Below are 26,214 nucleotides of genomic sequence, written 5' to 3'. Positions count from 1 at the left end.
CTGATGAGTGAATAAACCGTCCACTTTTTCATTATCATCCGGCGTGCTGCCTTCTTTTGCCCACTATTCATACTTGGGATCTTGGTCGCAGGTCCCTCAGGAGGATTTTTTTTGCACCCGCACAACTTTTTTGTGTGCTGCTTCTTTCCTTTCTGTTATATATATAATAGTTAATGATGGAGATTCTTGATAGAAAGAGGAATATATATATATATATATATATATATATATATATATACACACACATACATACATACACACATATACACACACTCACCTAAAGAATTATTAGGAACACCTGTTCTATTTCTCATTAATGCAATTATCTAGTCAACCAATCACATGGCAGTTGCTTCAATTCATTTAGGGGTGTGGTCCTGGTCAAGACAATCTCCTGAACTCCAAACTGAATGTCAGAATGGGAAAGAAAGGTGATTTAAGCAATTTTGAGCGTGGCATGGTTGTTGGTGCCAGACGGGCCAGTCTGAGTATTTCACAATCTGCTCAGTTACTGGGATTTTCACGCACAACCATTCCTAGGGTTTACAAAGAATGGTGTGAAAAGGGAAAAACATCCAGTATGCGGCAGTCCTGTGGGCGAAAATGCCTTGTGGATGCTAGAGGTCAGAGGAGAATGGGCCGACTGATTCAAGCTGATAGAAGAGCAACGTTGACTGAAATAACCACTCGTTACAACCGAGGTATGCAGCAAAGCATTTGTGAAGCCACAACACGCACAACCTTGAGGCGGATGGGCTACAACAGCAGAAGACCCCACCGGGTACCACTCATCTCCACTACAAATAGGAAAAAGAGGCTACAATTTGCACAAGCTCACCAAAATTGGACTGTTGAAGACTGGAAAAATGTTGCCTGGTCTGATGAGTCTCGATTTCTGTTGAGACATTCAAATGGTAGTCCAAATTTGGCGTAAACAGAATGAGAACATGTATCCATCCTCTGATGGCTACTTCCAGCAGGATAATGCACCATGTCACAAAGCTCGAATCATTTCAAATTGGTTTCTTGAACATGACAATGAGTTCACTGTACTAAAATGGCCCCCACAGTCACCAGATCTCAACCCAATAGAGCATCTTTGGGATGTGGTGGAACGGGAGCTTCGTGCCCTGGATGTGCATCCCTCAAATCTCCAAATGCAAGATGCTATCCTATCAATATGGACCAACATTTCTAAAGAATGCTATCAGCACCTTGTTGAATCAATGCCACGTAGAATTAAGGCAGTTCTGAAGGCAAAAGGGGGTCCAACACCGTATTAGTATGGTGTTCCTAATAATTCTTTAGGTGAGTGAGTGTGTGTGTGTGTGTGTGTGTGTGTATATATATATATATATATATATATATTATGATGAAAAATAAAAAAATAATAAATAAAATAAAATATAAATGACTTACAACAAAGTTAGCCACATGCGTGAATTATCAAATCGATTAGTAAAAGTTACTAAGAAATGATAAAATTTAAAGATGGTTTGTTAGTTACATTAGTTAATAATGTAGTTGATAAATAAATAAAAAGATAAATAGATAAATGAAAGATCAAGTGCATTGGATAAATCAGTAAATTAATAAATACTGTGTTCTAGGGACTCATTGAGGTTGAAGAAGGTTAAGGAATTGAAGCAAATATCCAATACATTTCCTTCCTGCACAATTGTAGGAAGGATTTTGGGACCCACTCTATCGTGGTTAGTCGTAGAAGAGATGCATCCCCTAAGTTTGTCTGCGCGAAATGTCTAGAAACACTGTGCTTGGCATATTTCTTGTTGATGTTCGAACGGTGCGAATTCAGCCGATCCCTGATACTTTGAGTGGTTAGGCCATCGTATTGAAGCCCACATGGGCACTTGAGCATATAAACCACATTCGTGGTGCTGCAGTCCATATGACTGAAGAGGGGGATCTTTTCCCCGAATACATTGATGGTTACATCTTGTATATAATTGGATATTGTTGAGCAGCACTTGCACCGTTTATGTCCACATTTATAAGATCCCTTGGGTCTCCCTAGATTTGCAGTCCATTCTGGATCATTAGTGGAAGTAGCATTGAGCTTATTTAGTTTGGGGCAGGAGGGTGCTAAAATTTGCTTTAAGGTTTTCGCCCATCGATATGTCATGTGTGGTGATTTGGGTACGGAGTTACCAATTATCGGGTCTTTCAAGAGTAATGGCCGATGTTGTTTCAGTATTAGTTTGATCTTATTATGGGAGGGTGTGTATTGAGTGATGAAGTTGTAAACATGTTTATTACTTTACTGGATCTGTGGTTTGTTTCTCCCTGTTTGTTGTTTGGGTAGTAGGCAGTCTATTTGGGTTTCTTTTTCTATTTTAATAAATTGAATCGGAAAAAAAAGCTCCGGGTACCCCTTTTCCAAAAATAGAGATCTAGGAGTCTCTATTTGGCCCTTCATCACGTAATTGGATACATTTTTACATATTCTAATCATCTGACCGTAGGGTATATTGCGTTTCCACTTGTGATCGTGGCAACTCTTATAATCTAAATAGCTGTTAGCATCAACACTATTGAAGTGAGTGCTTGTTTCAATCCGATTGTTATGAACGACTAGTTGTAGGTCTAGGAATATAGCGGTCGTCGTGTCAATCTGTGCGGTAAAACTTAACTTCCAATCATTCTGATTAATATTTAAAATAAATTCATCTAAAAGTTCTCTCGTACCCTGCCAGATAAAAATGATATCATCTATATACCATTTATATAACTTGATACATTCAACCGAAGATTAAATTCCCTCTCATGCGTCCCACCCTGGAACGCATAAAACCCCTCCCCCACTTCCGGTTTCAGCAATTATAAGTCTCTCATTTCCAAAGTCTCTCATTTCCAAATGCAACATCTCTCAAGTGCAACTCTTAAGTGCACAGACTGAATTATACCAGAATTGGACCAGAAGGGGACCGCAGGTAACTACAGACAAAGTCAATGCTAACAATGTTTAAATTTTTCCTCTTACTCTTTCTACTTTTCCACTACCTCCTGAAATACCCCCACATCCATTCACCCAACAAGGAACTATTCATCTCTTCCTACATCTTACCTTCTCATCTGACCGCTTGCACAAACCTGTTTGCCCACATAAAACACTTCCTTCCCAAACACACACATACACCTCATGCCCTCTCTTATTCTCATCTATTAACACTTTCTCTGCTTCTCCTTACTGCTGGTGATATCTCTCCAAATCCAGGACCCCCTCAGCAAATCCCCACTATCACCTCCATGTCCCACTACAAATCTCCTTCTACAAATTTCTGCAACCCCTTAAACCTAATAACCATTCCTCTGACCCCTGCTCCTCTGGTTCCTCTTGCAGGAGCATTATGGAACGCACGCTCTGTCTGTAACAAACTGTCGTACATTCATGATCTTTTCATCTCTCAAAACCTTTCCTTTCTGGGTCTCACAGAAACATGGCTGACACCCTCAGACACCTCCTCCCCTGCTGCACTCTCTTATAGTGGATTTCAATTCACTCACACCCCCTGCCCCGGTTGCAAACATGGTGGAGGAGTTGGTCTTCTCCAATCAGACACTTGCTCCTACAGCCCAACTCCACTGCCACCCTCCATTACGCTCACCTCATTTGAAGTACACGCTGTTCTACTCTCCCTCCAACCCTCAAGTAGCTGTCATTTACCGCCTTCCAGGCCCAGCCACCATCTTTCTTGACCACTTTAACACCTGGCTACTACACTTTCTTTCTGCTGACATCCCCACTATCATCATGGGTGACTTCAACATCCACATACATTGACACATGCCACTCGGCCTGTCACTCTCTTCCTCCTTCGGCCTATCACAGTGGTCTTCAGCTCCCACCTACAGAGATGGTCACACTCTGGATCTGATCTTTACCCGCCTCTGCTCCCTATCTAACCTTTCCCCTATCCGACCACAACCTACTCACCTTCTCTTCACTGTTCTCTTCTGCAGCCCCCCCCGGTCCACACACTAGCAGAACCTCAAACATCTTGACTTTCGCTTGCTTTCTGACTCTCTTCTCCCACTCTCTTTCCTCCAAGACCCAGAAGCTGCTACCACCCTATATAACACCACAATAAGTACAGCTCTGGACACTGTTGCCCCCCTCACACACAACAAAACCCGAAAAATCAACAGACAACCCTGGCACACCAACCTGACCAAAAAACTCAGACAAGCTTCCAGGGCTGCTGAGCAGCGATGGAAGAAATCCCATTCAAAAGATCATTTGACCGCATACAAGCAATCCCTCCTCATATTCAAATCCTCACTCGCTGATGCAAAACAGGCCTACTTCTCATCTCTCATATCTTCCCTGTCACACAGCCCTAAACAACTTTTTAGCACTTTTAACTCCCTTCTCCGTCCCCCGCGCCCCCACCCTCTCCTCTTCTCAGCTGAGGACTTTGCCAAATATTTCAAACAAAAGATAGTCAACATCAGAGAAAGCTTTACTAGACAGTCCCCACATACCCTCTACACAACTGCTCAGTCCTCTTCTCCCAAAACCCGCTTCTCCACCATTACAGAAGGAAAACTCTCCACTTTACTCTCCAAATCTCATCTGACCACCTGTGCATTTGATCCAATCCCATCTCACCTCATCCCTAACCTCACCACAGTGTTTTTCCCAGCCCTAACTCATCTCTTCAACCTATCACTAAACTCTGGTGTCTTCCCCTCTGCATTTAAACATGCTACCATTACACCCATCCTCAAAAAGCCTTCATTTGACCCATCTTCCTTGTCCAGTTATCGCCCCAGATCACTTCTTCCGTATGCCTCAAAGCTACTTGAACAACATGTCCATTCAGAACTGTCCTCCCACTTCTCCTCCTGCTCCCTCTTTGACCGCCTGCAATCTGGCTTCCGACCCCACCACTCGACCGAGACTGCCCTTATCAAAGTCACCAATGACCTACTGACAGCCAAAACCAAGAAACAATACTCTGTCCTCCTTCTCCTTGACCTGACCTCTGCCTTCGACACTGTTGACCACTCCCACCACAGGAGAAATGCTAGCACAGGCTTCCAGTATCCGTAGTTTCAGGTGCTGCACATCTCGTATCATCTGAAGGCAATCGTCTATGCTGTGAAGATACGAGATGTGCAGCACCTGAAACTACGGATACTGGAAGCCTGTGCTAGCATTTCTCCTGCGGTGTTGCTATCAGTGTGTGAAGAGTGGGAGAAAAGGGTTGCATTGACAATCCAACACAATGGGCAGCACATTGAACACATTTTGTAAGTGGTCAGAAACTTGTAAATAACTCATGAAAGAATAAAGTTACGTTAAAACCAAGCACACCATTGTTTTTCTTGTGAAATTCCCAATAAGTTTGATGTGTCAAATGACCCTCTTCCTATTGAAAAAACAAAAGTTGGATTCAAAATGGCCGACTTCAAAATGGCCGCCGTGGTCACCACCGATCTTGAAAAGTTTCCCCCCTCACATATACTAATGTGCCACAAACAGGAAGTTAATATCACCAACCATTCCCATTTTATTAAGGTGTATCCATATAAATGGCCCACCCTGTATATATTTTATCCATCAGCAGTCACAATTGTGACAAAGTATGGTACAAAGAGTGATGTATGCGTGTTTTTATATATAATATATAATTTTTAATCATCACTTTTTCAACAGTTTTTATTGTTTTATATAACAGTCCTTCGGTTTTGATATATATAAACTCATATCATACTCAGAACCTCCCATATTCTCTGGCTTTGTGGCACCCCCTTTGTGGCACCCCCAACGGATCCTGTCTGTGTAGCAGCTGTAAGGCCTGTATGGTCCAATCAGAATTGGCTTATGATTTGGTAGCCATAAGCAGGAGTGAGTACAAAACACAGAGGACATGCAAATATTCCATTCATGTTTCATCTCTGTTTTGGATCCACTACTGTTTTTTTTTGCATTAGCAATACATAGTATTAACTTGCATCATTCTCAAAGTGCAGCATTTCTAAGTGCACTAGAGATATTCAGGAAATACTCAGGAGGTAATCTGAAGGTGGATACAATCTAAAAAAGTAAGATTTGTTTGTTTAAATCTTTCCCCTCTTTAAAATGGCAGACCTGGTTCAGTGCAGGAATTGTTGTGCTTTTATTTCATGTTCCACTCTTCAGAGGTTTGGATGCTGTCTGATCCGTAGACAGCTCTCCGTAATGCAGCAGAAAATAGCATTTTTTAAATCTGAGATTTGTAAATTAACTGTTAAACAAACTTAGGCTGGGAGTGTTGCAATGCCACTGCCACAGAGCCCCCCTAGAAATGGAAGATGGGTTACTGTAGGTTCTGGTAGACTTAGAGTTGTTGATAGAAGACATGTCCCACAGTCTATGGCTCTCCATAATTCATTTGCAGCACTTTCAGAGTGCAACAGCAACATGGAGGATGGCTCAGGCACAGTGGGTGAGGAACAATCATCTCCTATGCCAGGGATCAGCAACCTTCGGCACTCCAGCTGTTGTGAAACTACAACTCCCAGCATGCTCCTTTCACTTCTGTGGGAGTTCAGAGAACAGCAAAGCAAGTGTGCATGATGGGAGATGTAGTTTCACAACACCTGGAGTGCCGGAGGTTGCTGATCCCTGTCCTATGCCTAAGGTATGCAAGACTGCAGTCAATGACAAAAAGGATAAGGTGAGGACTGATAGAAAGCAGCTGTTGGTAGGCGAGTCTATCATAAAAGATAAAAGTTTTAGGAAAATTGTTTCATGAGATGTCTCCCTGGTGCTACCGCTAGCAGGGACAGAAGATGTATCCTTAATATTGTTAAGCAAGCAAAGCAGGTACGGGAGGTGGATGTTCTTGTCCATCTTGGGACAAAGGATCTGGCTTGCAATGAGGTTTCAAAGATGAGGGAAGCTTTTCACACACTTGGTAATGATATACGGGAGGTTGCATTGACTGTTTCATTCTCTGCAGTTTTGCCTGTGCATAACCTACAGCATGACAGGCAGATGCGCATTAGGGAATTCAATGTATGGCTTGGTGAATGGTGTCTGAACCAAGGGTTTGGCTTTGTGTCTCATGTTAGCTCTCGTTAGAATGGAAAAGAACTGTACAAGAAAGATGGTTTGCATCTTTCTCTCAAGGGAATGAATGTCCTCAGTGAACAGTTCAAAGTATTTGCTAAGGAGCATTTAAATTAGGAAAAGGGGGAAAAAGAGTGATAATCCATCAGTCCGATTGCCCCCCGGAACAATGCCAGAAGATGCCAGTAGCACATAGGTTAAGAAATTACAAGCTCAGTGTCTACAAATGTTTGCAGTTTAGTGAATAAGATCAATGAACTTGAGTCTTTAATGGCATCTGAGAATATAGATTTAGTGGCTGTTACTGAGACATGGTTCAATGACTAGGATATAACAATACCAGGGTTTTCTCTATATAGGAAAGACAGAGAAGACAAGAAAGGGGAGGAGTGGCCCTGTATGTGAAAGATAGCATAAAATCTAGTCTAATACAAGTTAGCGAGACCAATTTAGAGTCAGTTTGGGTTACGTTGAAGCTTGATAATCATAAAGGTAACTCTTGTAAGTGTGATATGCAGACTACCTGGCCAAGTCAAAGAATTAGATGATCTACTACTTGAGGAAATGGCTAAAATGACATTGAAAGGGTAAGTTATCATTATGGGAGACTTTAATCTTCCTGATGTAAACTGGAAAACCAAAATAGCTAGTTCTGCCAGGAGTACAGATAGTCTAAATTCCCTACTGGGATTATCTCTAGAGCAAGTAGTTGAGGAGCCAACCCGAAAGGAGGACATTTTAGATTTAGTATTCACAAATGGGAATTTGGTATCTGATATTACTGTGGGGGAAAGCTTGGGATCCAGTGATCACCAGTCAGTGTGGTTTACTATAAGCATAGTTACTGAGTCACACCACACAAAAACAAAAGTTTTAAATTTTAGAAAAACAGACTTTTCTAAAATTAGATTAGTGGTATATGAGTCCCTATCAGATTAGAACAGTTTCAATTGAGTCCAGAAGAAATGGGACTACTTAAAAGTGGCACTATTGAAGGCAACAGATAATTGCATTAGGCTAGTTAGTAAAAGCAAAAAAAGGAAGACGACTGTGATACTCAGCAGAAGTGGCCAAAACCATTCAAAGCAAAAATATTGCATTTAGTAATTATAAAAAAAAAAAAAACGAGGATGACAGGGAAATTTCTAAGATTAGACAGTGAGAGGCCAAGCAAGTTATAAGAGCTTCTAAATCACAGGCAGAAGAGAAATTAGCTCAGTCAGTGAAAATAGGTGATAAGACATTCTTCAGATACATAAATGAAAAACGGAAATTAAAACAAGAAATTACCAAATTAAAAACAAAAGAAGGAAGGTATATGGAAGAAGATAAAGAACTAGCTGACTGCCTCAATGAATACTTCTGTTCAGTTTTTACAAAGGAAAATGAAGGAAAAGGACCTCAGTTAGGGAGGAAGACTAATTAATCTTTTGATGCATGTGTCTTTACAGAGGAAGAGGTTCTGTCAGCTGTCTAAAATTAATACAAATAAGTCACAGGGGCCTGATAGGATATACCCAAAGCTATTAAAAGAGCTTAGCGGTGCACTAGCAAAACCATTAACAGATGTATTTAACCAATCACTGGTAACAGGAGTCGTCCCAAAAGATTGGAAATTAGCAAATGTTGTGCCCATTCACAAGAAAGGTAGTAGGGAGGAATCGGGCAACTATAGGCCAGTAAGCCTGACATCAATAGTGGGGAAATTAATGGAAACCTTACTTAGGCCTCATGCACACGGCCGTGTTCTGCAGCCGAGAGCGGTCCGTGGTAACACAGCCTGGATTCCTGTTGAGAGCAGGAGCGCACAGCATCATTGGTTGCTATGACACCGTGCGCTTCATGCCGCCGCTGCACTACAGTTATACACTATACGAGTGTATAGCAACCAATGACGCCGTGTGCTCCTGCCCTCAAAAGGAATCCAGGCCATGTTACCACGGACTGCTCTCGGCAGCGGAACACGGCCGTGTGCATGAGGCCTTAAGGAGAGGATTGTGGAACATCTAAAATCCCATGGATTGAAAGATGAAAAACAGCATGGGTTTACTTCAGGGAGATCATGTCAAACTAATCTTATTGATTTTTTTGATTGGGTGACTAAAATAATAGATGGCAGAGGTGCAGTAGACATCGCTTATCTAGACTTTAGTAAGGCTTTTGATACTGTCCCACATAGAAGGCTTATCAATAAACTGCAGTCTTTGAGCTTGAACTCCCATATTGTTGAATGGATTAGGCAGTGGCTGAGGGACAGACAACAGAGGGTTGTAGTCAATGGAGTATATTCAGACCAAGGTCTTGTTACCAGTGGGGTACCTCAGGGATCTGTTCTGGGACCCATATTGTTAACCTCTTCAGGACACAGGGCGTACAGGTACGCCCTGTGTACTTCTGATCACCGCCGCGCAGCGGGCGGTGATTGGAAGCCGGTGCCTGCTCAAATCATTGAGCAGGCACCTCGGCTAAATGCCCGGGGGGGTCCCGTGACCCTCCCATGTCGGCGATCGCAACAAACCGCAGGTCAATTCAGACCTGCGGTTTGCTGCGCTTTCTGCCGTTTCTGATCCCCGCGGTCCCTGACCGCAGGGATCAGAAACTTTAGTATGCCTAAACTATATATGTTTAACCCCCCCTGCACCCCGAATGACTTGATGGCGGCGGGAGGTGCAAGAAGGGGGTTGTGGGCGGTGCGGGAGGCGGGCGGTGCGGAAGGCGGGATCGCGATCCCCCGCCCGCCTCCCCTTGAATAATCGTTGGTGGCCAGTGGGTATAACAGGGTGCCAGCACATTGCTGACACCCTGGTATAAACGGCTGACATCTGTGATGCGATGTCAGCCGTTTAACCCTTTCCATACCGCGGTCCGTACGGACCACTGTATGGAAAAGGTTAACAGCTCAGGGAGCTCCCTCCCTCTCCTATCAGGGGGCTGCTGTGCCTTTGCAGCCCCCGATGGAGAAGGAGAGAGCCCCCCAGACAGCCCCCCTCCTTACCCTTCCCCATCTGCGCAGTTGTGGCCACAACTGAGCAGACTGTGAAGGTTCCCATGGCAACAGGACGCCTTCTCAGGCATCCTGCTGTCCATGGTGCTGAAAAGATCTGTGCTAAAGGCAGAGATCTGTTCAGAAAAAGTGTAAGTAAAATACAGTACAAAACACTATATAGTGTAGTGTACTGTACTGTACTGTATTATACAGACATCAGACCCACTGGATCTTCAAGAACCAAGTGGGTCTGGGTCAAAAAAAAGTGAAAAAAAAGAAAAATAAAAAAAACACTTATCACTGATTAAAAATGAAAAAAAAAAAAAATTCCCTACACATGTTTGATATTGCCCGCGTCTGTAACGACCTGATCTATAAAACGGTCATGTTACTTTACCCGAACGGTGAACACCATAAAAATAAAAAACTGATGAAATTGAAATTTTGCCCACCTTACTTCCCAAAAAGGTAATAAAAGTGATCAAAAAAGTCGCATGTACGCCAAAATTGTAACAATCAAACGTCACCCCCCTCCCGCAAAAATCATACCCTACCCAAGATAATCGCCCAAAAACTGAAAAAACTATGGCTCTTAGACTATGGAGACACTAAACTTTTTTTTGTTTTAAAAATGAAATCATTGTGTAAACTTACATAAATAAAAAAAATTGTATACATATTAGGTATCGCCACGTCCATGACAACCTGCTCTATAAAATTACCACATGATCTAACCTGTCAGATGAATGTTGTAAATAACAAAAAAAAAAAACGGTGCCAAAAAAGCTATTTCTTGTTACCTTGCCGCACAAAAAGTGTGTAATATAGAGCAACCAAAAATCATATGCACCCTAAACTAGTACCAACAAAACTGCCACCCTATCCCGTAGTTTCTAAAATGGGGTAACTTTTTTGGAGTTTCTACTCTAGGGGTGCATCAGGGGGGCTTCAAATGGGACATGGTGTCAAAAAATACAGTCCAGCAAAATCTGCCTTCCAAAAACCGTATGGCATTCCTTTCCTTCTGCGTTCTGCCATGTGCCCGTACAGCAGTTTACGACCACATATGGGGTGTTTCTGTAAACTACAGAATCAGGGCCATAAATAATGAGTTATTTGGCTGTTAACCCTTGCTTTGTAACTGGAAAAAAAATATTAAAATGGAAAATATGCCAAAAAAGTGAAATTTTGAAAATTGTATCTCTATTTCCATTAAATCTTGTGCAACATCTAAAGGGTTAACAAAGTTTGTAAAATCAGTTTTGAATACCTTGAGGGGTGTAGTTTCTTAGATGGGGTCACTTTTATGGAGTTTCTACTCTAGGGGTGCATCAGGGGGGCTTCAAAATGGGACATGGTGTAAATAAACCAGTCCAGCAAATTCTGCCTTCCAAAAACCAAACGGCGCACCTATCACTCTACGCCCCGCTGTGTAACCGTACAGTAGTTTACGGCCACATATGGGGTGTTTCTGTAAACGGCAGAGTCAGGGCAATAAAGATACAGTCTTGTTTGGCTGTTAGCCCTTTCTTGGTTAGTGGAAAAATGGGTTAAAATGAAAAATCAGGCAAAAAAAATGAAATTCTCAAATTTCATCCCCATTTGCCAATAACTCTTGTGCAACACCTAAAGGGTAAACTAAGTTAGTAAAATCAGTTTTGAATACCTTGAGGGGTGTAGTTTATAGAATGCGGTCATTTTTGGGTGGTTTCTATTATGTCGATGCCTCGCAAAGATGACTTCAGACCTGTAGAGGTCCCTAAAATTGGGTTTTTGTAAATTTCTGAAAACTTTCAAGATTTGCTTCTAAACTTCTAAGCCTTGTAACTTCCCCAAAAATAAAATATCATTCCCAAAATAATTCAAACATGAAGTGACATATGGGGAATGTAAAGACATCCACAATTTTTGGGGGTATTACTATGTATACTGAAGTAGAGAAAATGAAACTTTGAAATTTTGATTTTTTTTCAAAATTTTTGGTAATTTGGTATTTTTTTTATAAAAAAAATGTTTTTTCTTTACTCTCATTTTACCAGTGTCATGAAGTACAATATGTGACGAAAAAACAATCTCAGAATGGCCGTGGATAAGTCAAAGCGTTTTAAAGTTATGAGCACTTAAAGTTACACTGGTCAGATTTGCAAAAACTGGCCTGGTCCTTAACCGCCTCACGTCCGCCATAGGATAATAAACGTCCTATGGGGTGGACGTCTATTTCTGACAGCACGTTTTAAAAACGTCCTGTCAGAAGTAGCAGATGCACGCAATCGTGCAGCTGCTGATCGGGTTGCCCGCTGTCAGTGACAGCAGGGCAACCCTAAGACAAGGCAGGAACAGTGCCCAGGTGTCCCCTGCCTTCACGATCGCTGCAGACACAGCGCTGACCGCCGTGACGGAGAGTGCAGGAGCTGTGTGAGGTCTCTCAGAGACCTCGATTCCGCCCTGCTGTGAGGCTGTACAGCGCAGGATTGCTGCTGTACAGCCTCTCTAGGGGTGCATTTGTCCTGTAACTGGGGCTACTATGTCAGCCCCAGTTACAGGAGAAATCAACAGTGAAAAAAAAATAAAAAGTGAAGTAAATGTCCCCAGAGGTCTTGTATGACTTTTGGGGGACGAAAAGTGATAAAATAAAATAAAAATAAAAAGGTTGAAAAAATAATAAAAAAAGTTTCACATGTAAAAAAAAAAAAATCCCAAGTAAGGAATAAAAAAAAAATTAAAAATAGAAAACTAATAAAATAGAAAACATATTTAGTATTGCCGCGTCCATAAAAAACCAGCTCTATAAAATTATCACATGACCTAACCCCTCGATGTGAACACGTTAAAAATTAAATAAAAAAAACTGTGTCAAAAACAAGCAATTTTTGTCACCTTGCATCACAAAAGGAGCAACACCAAGTGATCAAAACGCGTATGTCCACAAAATGGTACCAATAATACCGTCACCTCATCCCGCAAAAAATGAGCCCTACATAAGGAAAATCTCTCAAATATATAAAAAAACTATAGCTCTCAGAACATGGACACATTAAAACATAAGTTTTTGGTTTCAAAAATGCTATTATTGTGTAAAACTTTAATAAATGAGAAAAAGTATACATATTAGGTATCGCCACGTCCGTAACAATCTGCTCTATAAAAATGTCACTTGACTGAACCCCTCAGGTGAACGCTGTAAAAATAAATAAATAGAAACTGTGCTAAACCAACCAATTTTTTGGTCACCTTGCCCCATAAAGTGTTATAATGAATGATCAAAAAATCATATGTACCCAAAAATAGTACTAATAAAACTGGCACCTTATCCCCTAGTTTCCAAAATGGGGTCACTTCTTGGGAGTTTCTACTGTAAGGGTGCATCAGGGGGCTTCAAATGGGACATGGCATCTAAAAACCATGTGGAGTTCCTTTCCTTCTGCGCCCTGCCGTGTGCCCATATAGCAGTTTACGACCACATGTGGGGTGTTTCTGTAAACCGCAGAATCTGGGTAATAAATATTGAGTTTTGTTTGGCTGTTAACCATCGATGTGTTAAAGAAAAAAAATGATTAAAATGGAAAATCTGCCAAAAAAGTGAAATTTAAAAATTTGATCTCCATTTTCCTTTAATTCTTGTGGAACGCCTAAAGGGTTAACAAAGTTTGTAAAATCGGTTTTGAATACCTTGAGGGGTGTAGTTTCTACAATGGGGTCATTTATGGGGGTATCCACTATGTAGGCCCCACAAAGTGACTTCAGACCTGAACTGGTCCTTATAAAGTGGGTTTTGGCAATTTTCTTAAAAATTTGAAGAATTGCTTCTAAACTTCTAAGCCTTCTAACGTCCTAAAAAAATAAAATGACATTTCCAAAATGATGCCAACATAAAGTAGACATATGGGGAATGTTAAATAATAAATATTTTATGAGGTAATCACTTTCTGTTTTAAAAGCAGAGAAATTGAAATTTAGAAAATTGCGAATTTTTCCAATTTTTGGGTAAATTTGGGATTTTTTCATAAATAAAGGTGAAATATTTTGACTCAAATTTATGACTATCATGAAGTACAATGTGTCACGAGAAAACAATCTCTGAATGACTTGGATAAATAAAGGCGTTCCAAAGTTATTACCACATAAAGTGAGATATGTCAGTTTTGCAAAATTTGGCCTGGTCAGGAAGGGGGCAAAGGGCCCAGATGGGAAGTGTGAAATAAGGCTATGTCCCTAAGGGGGTTAATATCTTTATCAGCGAAATTGCCTCGATGGTAAGGTGTGTCTTTTTGCTGATGACACAAAGATTTGTAACAGGGTTGATGTTCCCTGGGGGATACACCAAATGGAAAAGGATTTAGGTAAACTAAAGGAATGGTCAGAAATCTGGCAACTAAAATTTAATGTTGATAAGGGCAAGATAATGCACCTGTGGCGTAAAGACCCAAGAGCAGAATATAAAATCGTGATACAGTCCTAGCCTCAGTATCTGAGGAAAGGGCTTTAGGGGTCATTATTTCAGAAGACTTAAAGGGCTTCTGTCACCCCACTAAAGTCTTTTTTTTTTTTTTTGGGCTCGTTAAATTCCTTATACTGCGATATATGAAAATATAATGGTCTTATTTACTTTCCTTCAGCAGTTTCTTATAAAAACGAACTTCTATAATATGTAAATTAGGCCTCTACCAGCAAGTAGGGCATCTACTTGCTGGTAGCAGCCGCAAAAAACCGCCCCCTCGTCGTGTTGATTGACAGGGCCAGCCGCGATCTCCTCCTCCGGCTGGCCCTGTCAGTGTAACGGGGTTCCGAAGGTGCACTCGGTCCCCCATTGCCCGCAGAACTGTTGCTTAGCTTTGGGAATGAGGATCTGTGTTTGACCTCATTCCCAGGGTGGCTTTACTGCTGGGTGGCTTCCTGCTCCTAAGTCTGCCTTGAGCGCCGAGCTGATCACTCGTTGCTCAACTGGTTGGTCTGTCGGTCATGTGACGCTGGCCACGTCACATGACCCTCACTCCCCACTATAAATACAGGCAGCCTGCTAGCCACAGGTTGCCTGTTAATTTCTAGGTTCCTGGCTATTTGTTGGACTACTGAATACTCACCTGATTCCGTTCCCTGACAATCCTTTGCCTGCTCCTCCTGTACTGCGCATCCGTCCTGGTATTGTGACCTCGGCTCCCACCTGACTACTCTCTTAGGACTCCTCTTGTACTTCTCTACTCTCCTGGTATTTGACCCTGGCTTCTCCTGACCATTCTTTGCTTAACCATTTTTACTGCGTAGCTCTCTTGGTTCTGACCCGGTTCGTTCATGTTTCGTATTTTGTCTTGTCTGTCTTCCCTGCACGTATCCTAAGTTAGGGACTGTCGTCCAGTTGTCCCCTGTCATCAGGACTCGTGAGGCAAGTAGGCAGGGCCAGGGGTGAGGGTGTAGCACAGTGGTCACTATCCTTCCCCCTGTGTGTGTGTGTGGACGTGACCGTTACAGATTAACAGGCCCAATAACCACTGTATCATGAATCCTCTTACTACCCTGACTGACCATGTCTCTAACTTGACACAGATGGTGCAGGAGCTAGGAGAGAGACTCCGTTCTTGTGAGTTATGGCAAGGTTCTTCCACTCCTCTGTCCTCCAGTCCACATTTTGAACCCCAGATCAAGCTCCCAGAACCCTTTTCTGGAGACCGGAAGAGGTTTCTCTCCTTTAAGGAGAATTGCAAACTCTACTTCCGTTTGCGCCCCGTGTCCTCCGGTCCCGAGAGCCAACGCGTGGGGATTATCATTTCCCTACTACAGGGTGATCCCCAGGACTGGGCATTTTCGTTACCTCCTGGGGCCAGTTGTTTAACTTCTGTGGAGGGGTTTTTTCAGGCCCTGGGTACCCTCTATGATGAACCAGACAGGGCCCTGGTAGCCGAGACGGCTCTTAGGGCACTGGTTCAGGGCCATCTCCCTGCGGAGGAGTATTGCACCCAATTCAGACGGTGGTGTGTCCCCTCAGGATGGAATGAACCAGCCCTGAAGAGTCAGTTTAGGTCTGGTCTATCTGATAATATAAAAGATCTATTGGTCAATTACCAAATTCCTGAGACCTTAGAGGAGATGATGACCCTAGTTGTCCGACTTGACAGACGAGTTAGAGAGAGACAACAAGAACGACAGTTCTGTTCTCAGATGGTGGTCCAGCCAGAGGCCTTTTCCAGGGACAACACTGAGGTCTCCACCGAGGGACCCATGCAGGTTGGCATGACCCGGGGTAATCTTCGTTGCAGACGCGGAGAGTGCTTCTACTGTGGAGATCCTGGCCATTGGATCAACAAGTGTCCTAAGAGGGTCCTCTCTGACAAATCTCCTAAGGCAAGACAACCTAAAGACCAGGTACACCCTGATTTTTCTAAAGGTAAGCTTTTGGTACCCATAGCAATTTCTCTGGGGGTTAATAAGTGGCCGGGTAAGGCCTTTATTGATTCCGGTTCAGCGGCCAGCTTTATTGACTTTGAGTTTGCTAGTAAATTGGATATTCCTATGTTTGCTTTACCTACACCTATCCATGTCATGGCTATTGATGCTACTCCCCTGATTGGTGGTACGGTGAGGTCATGTACCTCTGAAATTTCTCTGTCCGTGGGTGTGTGCCACTTTGAGAGATGTTCTCTTCTAGTCCTGGAGAACCTACCGGTTGAGGTGGTACTTGGGTTGCCTTGGCTCCGTTTACATAACACCGCAATTGATTGGTCCAAAGGAGAGTTGGTAAAATGGGGAAATAAGTGTGACTCATGCTTGTCCGTGGTCCAGGCTGGGGTTTCAGGAAGGTCTAATACATTACCCTCTGTTATTAAGGAATATTCTGATGTGTTCTCGTCCCTTACTCCAGAGGTTCTACCCCCCCCCCCCCCCATAGACCTTATGATTGCGCCATAGAGCTAATTGAGGGTGCCGAATTTCCTAAAGGTCGAATTTATAATCTTTCAGGGCCCGAACGCAAGGCTATGGAAGATTATATTAAGGAGAGCCTTGCTAAAGGGCATATTAGACCTTCAGTCTCTCCTATGGGAGCAGGGTTTTTCTTTGTTAAAAAGAAGGATGGTGGTCTTAGGCCTTGTATTGATTACCGGAGATTGAATAAAATCACTATCCAAAATAGAGACTCTCTCCCATTGATTCCGTATTTATTTAACCAGGTTTTGGGGGCAACCTGGTTTTCCAAGATTGACCTGAAAGGGGCATACAATCTAATCCGAATCAAGGAGGGAGACGAATGGAAGACAGCGTTCAATACTCCGATAGGACACTTTGAATATCAGGTGATGCTTTTTGGACTCAGCAATGCCCCAGCTGTGTTCCAAAACTTAATGAACGATATTCTTACGGAGTTATTAGGTAAATTTATTATTGTCTATCTTGACGACATTTTGATATTCTCTCCTGATTTCGAATCTCATGTGTCTCATGTCAAACAAGTATTAGAGGTGTTGAGGGAGAACCAGCTATCCGCTAAGCAAGAGAAATGTGTCTTTGGTGTACAGGAGATACTGTTTCTAGGGCATGTTTTGACTCCTCACGCCTTTAAGATGGATCCTGGTAAGGTTTTAGCAATTAAGGAATGGGTAAGGCCTTCATCCTTAAAGGCTTTACAACGGTTTTTGGGTTTCGCTAATTACTACCGTAAATTTATCATGAATTTTTCTGTAATTGCTAAGGCATTGACCGACCTTACTAAGAAAGGGGTGGATTTGGAGAATTGGTCTACCAAGGCCATATCTTCATTTGAAACATTAAAAAAGGGATTCAGTAGCGCTCCCATTCTGATCCAGCCTGATCAGGAGAAACCTTTTATTGTGGAGGTGGATGCGTCCGAGGACGGCGCAGGAGCAGTCCTTTCACAAGGTCCTGCTAGCCTCACTAACCGGAGACCGTGTGCCTTCTTCTCTAGGAAATTCTCTTCCACGGAGAGAAACTACGACATAGGGAATAGGGAGCTGCTGGCTATTAAATGGGCATTTGAGGAGTGGAGACATTTTTTGGAGGGGGCAAGGCATCGAGTAATGGTTGTCACTGATCATAAAAACCTAATGTTTCTCGAGTCTGCTAAGAGGTTGAATCCCCGACAAGCCCGATGGGCTCTGTTTTTTACCCGTTTTGATTTCTCCATTACGTTCAGGCCGGGAAGTAAAAATGTGAAGGCAGATGCATTATCTCAGAGCTTACATGCTTTTCAACCCACTGAGACGCCGCCTGAATCCATCCTACCAGCAAACATCTTCTTAGCGGCTCTAACCCAGGATATCTCGGCTCACATTAGGTCTGAACAACATCTGGTACCAGCATCCACCCCAACAGATAAGTTGTTTGTTCCCGTACAATTTCGTCTCCAGCTGTTGGGTGAGTGTAACGATTCTGCCTTTTGTGGACATCCGGGTGTTGAGGGCACTAAGGATCTGGTTTCTAGATCTTATTGGTGGCCCACTCTGACCAGGGATGTCAAGTCCTACGTGTCAGCCTGTGAGGTTTGTGCCAGGTCTAAGACACCTAGGACTCGCCCTGCTGGTAACCTACGACCCCTACCCATTCCCAGTAGACCCTGGTCCCATATCTCGATGGACATTATAACTGACCTACCGCTGGCGGAGGGTAAGACTGTGGTTTGGGTAGTGGTCGATAGGTTTAGCAAGATGGTTCATTTCATTCCCTTGTCTAAACTTCCGAATGCTAAAACCCTGGCGTCTATTTTTGTGAGAGAGATTGTTTGTTTACATGATATCCCGGAAAATATTGTTTTGGACAGGGGTGTGCAGTTTGTGTCCAAATTCTGGAGGGCTTTCTGTCAAAGATGTAAAATTTCGTTGTCTTTTTCTTCCGCCTACCATCCTGAGAGTAATGGGCAGACTGAACGCCTTAATCAGTCTGTGGAACAATTCCTGAGGTTGTATGTTGCTGATGACCAACAATTATGGGTCAAATTCCTTCCGTTGGCTGAATTTGCTTTGAATAACCGTGTCAATTCTTCTGCTGGGGTCTCCCCTTTCTTTTGTAACCATGGTTTTCATCCCCGCTTTCATTCTGGGTCGTCTGTCTCCTCCTCTAACCCTGAGGCGGATAGGCTCTCCTCTAAACTCTGCACAGTTTGGGCCCGGGTTCAACCGAACCTAGAAAAGGCTCAAAGTTCTCAGAAACTCAAGGCCGATAGGAGACGTTCAAGGGGGGTGAACTTTCAGGTTGGGGATAAAGTATGGTTGTCCTCCAAGAATCTATCTCTCACGGTAGCTTCTAGAAAATTTGCTCCTCGTTTTATTGGACCATATAAGATCACGGAGGTGATTAACCCGGTATCATTTAGGTTGGAGCTGCCTGAGTCATTCCACATTCATAATGTGTTCCATAAATCTCTACTTAAAAAATATTTTGAACCGGTAGTACCATCAAAAGCCTTGCCTCTGCCGGTTCTTGTTAATGATGCTGTCGAGTATGTCGTGTCTAAAATAGTGGATGTCAGGAAGGTGCGTAACTCCTTGTAGTACCTGATTCACTAGAAGGGGTATGGACCCGAAGAGAGATCTTGGGTACCTGCCAGGGAGGTTCATGCTCCTAGACTGGTTCGTAAATTTAATTAAGAACACCCTGAAAAGCCATCGCCTGAAGTCTTGGGTCCGCTGGCCCCTCGTAAAAGGAGAACTGTTGCTTAGCTTTGGGAATAAGGATCTGTGTTTGACCTCATTCCCAGGGTGGCTTTACTGCTGGGTGGCTTCCTGCTCCTAAGTCTGCCTTGAGCGCCGAGCTGATCACTCGGTGCTCAACTGGTTGGACTGTCGGTCATGTGACGCTGGCCACGTCACATGACCCTCACTCCCCACTATAAATACAGGCAGCCTGCTAGCCACAGGTTGCCTGTTAATTTCTAGGTTCCTGGCTATTTGTTGGACTACTGAATACTCACCTGATTCCGTTCCCTGACGATCCTTTGCCTGCTCCTCCTGTACTGCGCATCCGTCCTGGTATTGTGACCTCGGCTCCCACCTGACTACTCTCTTAGGACTACTCTTGTACTTCTCTACTTTCCTGGTATTTGACCCCGGCTTCTCCTGACCATTCTTTGCTTAACCCTTTTTACTGCGTAGCTCTCTTGGTTCTGACCCGGTCCGTTCATGTTCCGTATTTTGTCTTGTCTGTCTTCCCTGCACGTATCCTAAGTTAGGGACTGTCGTCCAGTTGTCCCCTGTCATCAGGACTCGTGAGGCAAGTAGGCAGGGCCAGGGGTGAGGGTGGAGCGCAGTAGTCACTATCCTTCCCCCTGTGTGTGTGTGGATGTGACCGTTACACTGGGTTTTGGAGGGAAAAATGTTCCCGTTTTAGTCAGGATCACTGGGCAGAAGTTTGATTCTGCCCAGTGATTTCCTTAATTGGTCCATTTAGATGACTTATTGTATCCCAGGGTTCCGGGTAGGTGTTACCCGGACCCTGGTAACAACGGTCTAATTGGTGGAGGGGTTTAGTAAGCGGGCTATAAGTTTCCGAGCTCCGCGGGCCGGTTTGCCTTTTGCCTGCATCTGCCTGTGGAGCCGGATCCTTTGTGCCCCCTACAGCCACCCACTCCCCTTTTTTGGGGGGGATTTGGCCATGGATTTTATGAAGGGTGGTTTAAGGATAGTCATCCCATAATGGGATGGACTCTGATGTATGGTTAGGGTTTGATTGAGTCGGAGTGTATGACTAGGCTCATAATTTGTATAGTAAAGTTTTGGTTAAAGTTTGGTTTTAATAAACAGGCCATGGCCATTTTACTTTCACTCTCTAGTCTGTGCATTTATTACCGTAAATGTTATTTTCAAGTTTTTGGGTGTTGGATTGTGAAAGTTATGGGCGTATATGCTATGTATTGCCATGTAGATGATGACATGTAGGGGAGAATATGTTTGAAGAGTGTATAAGAGAAAGGGGGCAGAGCCAGGTATCAGTGTGGGCGGGTGGCCATCCTGGATGTGGGAAATGAGGGCAAGGGAATGACAGTAAGTGTGGTGACAGTCTAGAAAAGTGGGGACAGTGGGCAAGGGAATGACAGTGAGTAAGGGCAAGGGAAGGGAATGGCAGTGAGTGTGGTGACAGTCTGGAAAAGTGGGGACAGTGTTTAAAAGTTGGTACAGGGTGTATGCAATGTAGATGATGGTGTGTAGGGGGGATTGTGTTTAGAGAGAGTGTGTGTAAGAGAAGATTCTATCCTAACCCCAATTTCGATTTTCCTTGAAAAGATTCTTACCCCACTTACCCAGAAAGCCAAATCATTCATACTAGATACTAATCATTTCCTTAAAAAACTAAAAGAGCTCACACCAATTGCATAAGACTGTATTCTTGTTACCTTTGATGTTAATAGCCTATACACTAGCATTGACCATGATAAAGGCATTCTTTCTACAAAATCACTCCTGGAACAATCCACTCACGACCACAATACTATCCAACCGACACTCAAATTTCTCAACATCGTCCTGAGGGACAATTTCTTCCTTTATGCAGACACTTTCTATCTGCAGACATGTGGGACCACCATGGGCGCGAATGTGGCACCGCCCTATGCTAATGGTAACATAGCCCACTTCGAAGAAACCTATATATATCCCCTTGACCTCTTTGAACAACAGACCACATGCTGGCTCAGATTTATTGATGACATCTTCTGCATATGGAATGGCTCCCATGACTCCTTCCTTTCACAAATTTACTTAATACCCCCAGACCAGATCTACAATTTACTCTAAATTTTGATTCCTATTCCATCAGCTTTCTTGACACAAAAATCCTAAAAGACGATATGGGCAACATTAATACAGATCTCTATATGAAACAAACGGACCACAATGGTATTTTACTCTATTCCAGCTGTCACCCCACTGCGACAAAGAAACTCTCTACCAAGATCACAGTTTCATCTGGTTATTTGAATTCTTTGAATCCGCACAATCGACAAACACAACTTCAAATTATGGGCTCTAGGTTCATCGAAAGGCATTATCGCAGAGAACTATTAAACAGAGAGATGTCTCACACACCACTCTGTTAAACCGAACAAGGAAACCCCAGAATGGGTCCCCTTCGTACATACTTACCATCCCCTCGTGCCAAAAATCCAGCATACAATTAAGAAACATTGGCCGTTCTTGAAAAGCGCCTATCCCACAATTCCATCCTTCCAAACCCCACCTTTAATGTATTTAAAAAGGGACACAAACCTTAATGATAAACTCATTAAAGCTGACGTAGGAAGCACTGCACTCCAGCCAAGACAAACCTTTTTGAGGACACAGCACCATGGTACTTTCCCCTGTCTTCATTACAGCTGCTGCTCAAACATCAAAGGTGATCACATCACACACCCGCACACAGGAAAGTCCTATCCAGTCAGAGATTTGTTTACATGCGACTCAACATTTGTCATATACCTTATCAAATGCCCATGTGGACTCCTCTATGTGGGAGAAACCACGCAGCCAATACGTGATCATATAATCAGCCACATATCTACCATCAGATACAAGAAGAACTGGCTTCCAATCCCTGATAATTTCACCAAAGCCCAACACAATATTGCCCAGCTTAAGTTCCAGTGTTACAAACCAGCGGGTGTGAACCCACTGTGCCACGTGTCCTACCTCCCCTAGGGCGTTGTGAAAGTGAACCCCTCGATTCTTCGGTACCCCTGATGACAGAGATAGACTTTCCCGAGGGGACCACCAGGTCGCTACCTCTTGAGGAGGGTAGGCACACGAGACAGATGGTCCAGCCGGACAAGGAGGTACCTGAGAAAGGTACCAGAAGTACAAGCGTAGTCAGGCAGGCATAGTCATTAACAGAAGCAACAGTGCAGGACTGAAGGATGAGGCAGAGGTGTAGTCAGACATGCAAAAGGTCAGGGCAGGAGGCACAGGTACAGATCAGGCAATCCGGGTCGCCAACAGGAGAGTCAAGGCAAGCAGGCAGGGATCAGACGTTTAGCAGAATCCAGAAACGAAGTACAAGTCAGGAACACACTTGAGTATCAGGATCTTTACACTGACCTTGACACTGAGGCATCTGGGAAGGGGCTGAGCCACTTATATATGTGCAGGAGGGCTAGGGTTGGTCAGAAAGATCACATGACCTAACCCATAAAGCCCAGGAACTGATGCGTGCCGGACCTTAAAGAAGTGCTGCAAGAAACCACCAGCAAACATGCTGTGGCCAAGGCTCAGAGGAAACTGTGGAGCGGATCCTCAGAACCACAGCACCTACACAGACAGGGCCCAGTGACAGACAAGTAATAAAGAATTGCCTGGTAGAAAGCTTTTTAGAATGTAAGACTATATGCTTTACCAAGTAAATCCCAACCACCCAAAAAAAAATTTCACTGAATATATAATACATGGCCAACTACACATATATAATAATTAAGAATCTGAAACAATTTAAATGTTTCTATCTGGTTGACTGTAACACCCACGGCAGTGGAGGAGACTCCAATTCCAGAACTGATGATTCGAGGACATTGCCTTATTAAAAGAGTAAGCTTAACTGAACCTTCTTGACTATGTATGATTTCCTGATAGGGTGCATTGTTCTTTCTACCATAGTTTCATTCATCTGTAAAAATAAAATTGCTGATTATTGCTAGCTTTAAGATTTTCACTTCATATGTATTAAACACCATTTTAGTACCTAGAATTGCCCTCTAAATGCTTGATGTATTCACCCTCTATATATCTTGTATCAGATTAAGCAATTCTATTTTAAGCATATAAGATTCCATATGCATTTAACCAGTCAGGCTTCAAATTTGGTGTCAAGCTTCATTGAGCCAATTTAAAATTGTTAATTCAAATGTTTGGTATAAGGAAAAAAGCAATAAAAGCGACAATATTCACTTTCTTAAACCAACAGTATAACACACTTCTTTCTTTCAGATTTGCTGATGTTTTAGATTTCTATTTTATATAATTAAACCATGAATTAATGTTCACAATAAATATTTCAGGAGACCTAGGACCCAGACTTGACAATTGTAAATTGTATTTTACATCACTTGATATGAAGTTGGAAAGGCGTCCATGTTATTCTGAATGTACTGATTTTGAAAGCAGTGCTATTCACATGCAAGCTCTTAACATCCCCAGGGGTCACATCAAAGTTCTTTTGAAAATTTTACACAAAAGGGCAAACTGTAGTTCCATCAATCATTTCTGGTTAAAAGATGCAAAATAACTGACCTTAAAGAGGACCTTTCACCTATAATTACACTGTGAACATACATGGAGAGCGGCGCCCGGGGATCTCACTGCACTTACTATTATCCCCGGGCGCCGCTCCGTTCTCCTGTTATGCCCTTCGGTATCTCCGCTCACTAAGTTATAGTAGGCAGAGATTCCAGTCACTAAGTTATGGTAGGCGGAGTCTGCCCTTGTTCTGCTGTAGCGCTGGCCAATCGCAGCACAGAGCTCACAGCCTGGGGAGGTTATTTTCTCCCAGGCTGTGAGTTCTGCAATGCGAATGGCCAGTGCTACAGCAGCACAAGGGCAGACTCCGCCTACCATAACTTAGTGAACTGAGATACCGGAGGGCATAGCAGGAGAACGGAGCGGCGCCCGGGGATAATAGTAAGTGCAGTGAGATCCCCGGGCGCCGTTATACATGGCTGTATAGTTAGTTCATAGTGTCATAATAGGTGAAAGGTCCTCTTTAAATGTTCTTCTCCACTGAAATAGACACATTCTGCAAAGCGGAAAAATATGGCAGAACTACGGTAAGACTGAATTGGCAGCATATATCCAATATTGCTATAATTACATACCTGTTTTACGCTGGAGACTGAGCGGCACGTATCCTCTAAATATTGATACAATGAAAAGCAATGATTGTGATATTTTTTCTTACCGGTTAGGAATCCAGTTTTTTTATGAAACATAACTTGCGGTCTTTGGCAGTGTTCCTAATTTATGTACTGTATGTGCAAATAATGGACAGTTTTATATGACTAATAAATAATAGTAAATGTTTATTAGATGTTAAGCCCTTAAAGCCAAATTTGGCCTTAGAGGGTATCTCATGGCAAAAACGTATCCTCTAGCCACAGGATACGGGATAAGTGTCTGATTGGAGGGGGTTTGACTGCTGGGGACCCTGCCAATCACTAGAATGGGGACCTGTTTCCCATGTGAATGGAGCGAATACACAGGCATGTCCATCGCTAACATTCAATGCCATGGAGCTGCTGGAGGTAGCCAAGTACAAGCACTTGGATATCTCCTGCAGTCCACATGTGTACCCCTGTTCTAGTGATCAGCAGTGCCTCCAGACGAAGGTGCCGCCAAGACGTGCATTGGGTTAGCAGCTGTCCTGAGGTGTACACACATTAAGGGTAAGTGTAACATATCTCTTTTATAGCTTTCTTGCCAGTATTTTTTTGTGGTGTTATTCAGAGCCTTCATCTATCTGTTACCATACAGGAACTTCTTTTGGTTGGTAGGTTCACTACTGTACTGTTGCACATTTGTGCATTTCACATAGTCTACACATCTTGTGTTCTTTTAAGAATGTATTTATACACCAGTATAAAATCATTTTTTATTATGGTATTAATTCATCATTCCTTATCTTTTATACATACTGGCAGTTTGCTATAAGACATCATTATATATCTGGACAGTTGTCATTTTACTGCATGCTGGCAGTTTGCTATAATTGTTATTAATACACATCTGAATATTCGTCCCTTCACTTACCAAATTATTTCTTTGGGCTGACGCCAAATTTTCTGTTTGATGTGATTCATTTTTAATGGTTTTAATACTTTGTGAGGAGGAGGATGGAAAAGTGAGGAATCTAATATGTCTGTGTGGCAAACGCTGCAGGACAAGATGAAGCTGAAAGAAGTGTTCATGACCGAATGGAGAAGAGGAGAAAAGAGAACTCCTGCATCAGTGGAAACATCACTAAAAGAAGAAGTCATGTAGGTTTGGTTTGAGTGGTGAAAACATTAGGAAAGAGAACATCTACATCAGAGGAAATGTCACTGGATGTAAGATGTATGTATAAATCACTGAGAAAAATGCACCAAAAGGATATGCCACTGACTATACTAGCTGGTCATACAAGCAGATATTAAAAGCTGAGACTTTCGCCAATATATTCCTGTCAGGAAAATATC

Source organism: Bufo bufo, chromosome 7 (assembly GCF_905171765.1).
Source record: "Bufo bufo chromosome 7, aBufBuf1.1, whole genome shotgun sequence".
Taxonomy (NCBI): Eukaryota; Metazoa; Chordata; class Amphibia; order Anura; family Bufonidae; genus Bufo; species Bufo bufo.
The sequence above is the reverse complement of the archived record's forward strand: the minus strand, read 5'-3'. Positions refer to the sequence as shown.